Here is an 844-nt window from a genome sequence, read left to right as displayed (position 1 = left end):
ATCCAGGCCCGTAGTCAGAGTCTTCACTGTGAAATCACCAGGCATTTGAGGGCAAGTCTCCATCATCACCCCAAGGATCTTTTTATGTTTTCCACACCCCACCGTCTGTGTTATCAACTTACGTAGACAGTGTAGTGTGGAGTTTTAGACTGAGGCACACCTCTGCTGCTCACAGCCCAGATCTTGAACAAGTTACAGGATCTCTCAGCCCACGTGAGCTATTACGATGGAACGTTAAGGAAGGGGAAGCAGACGGCGCTGGAGGGGTGGGTCTGGGCAAGACTCTTAGTTCAGTGGGAAGCTTCTGAGGTTGGTTATAGTCCCATTTATTATCACTTTTAAATTAAGATATAATTTGCCCACAGTGAACCGCAGAGACCGTCAGTGTTGAATTTGATGAGTTCTGACAGTTGTGTATATCTGTACAAAACCGAAAACCCAACCCAACCCACTGCCATTGACTTGATTCTCACTCAGAGTAGCCCCAAAGGACAGAATAGAATTTACCCCATAGGGTTTCCGAGGCTGTAGATCTTCAAGGAAACAGACTACCTCACCTTTCTCCCGCAGAGTGGCTGGTGGGTTTGAACCACCAACCTTCTGGTTAGCATCTGAATGCTTTAACCACTGTACCACCAGAGCTCTTTACAGTGACCCTATAGGACAGAGTATAACAGTCCCGGTAGGGTTTACAAGGTTTAAGTCGTTACAAAAGTAGACTGACACATCTTTCTTTCGCTGAGCTGCCGGGGGCTCGAACAGCCGACCTTTTGGTTAGCGGCTGAGAGCTTTAACCACTGCACCACCAGGGCTCCCTACATCTATACAACCAGCACCTAAAACA

At 47.6% G+C, this 844-nt stretch overlaps 1 protein-coding gene across 1 annotated transcript in view; it reads right to left on the bottom strand.

The window, feature by feature from the left end:
* CSDC2 (cold shock domain containing C2) overlaps positions 1 to 844 on the bottom strand; it is a 23862-nt gene that overhangs the window by 22497 nt on the left and 521 nt on the right. The gene's annotated exons all lie outside the window — the stretch shown is intronic.

Source organism: Orycteropus afer, unplaced genomic scaffold (assembly GCF_000298275.1).
Source record: "Orycteropus afer afer isolate SDZICR_OR568_19922 unplaced genomic scaffold, OryAfe1.0 scaffold00083, whole genome shotgun sequence".
Classification (NCBI taxonomy): domain Eukaryota; kingdom Metazoa; phylum Chordata; class Mammalia; order Tubulidentata; family Orycteropodidae; genus Orycteropus; species Orycteropus afer.
The sequence above is the reverse complement of the archived record's forward strand: the minus strand, read 5'-3'. Positions and strand labels throughout refer to the sequence as shown.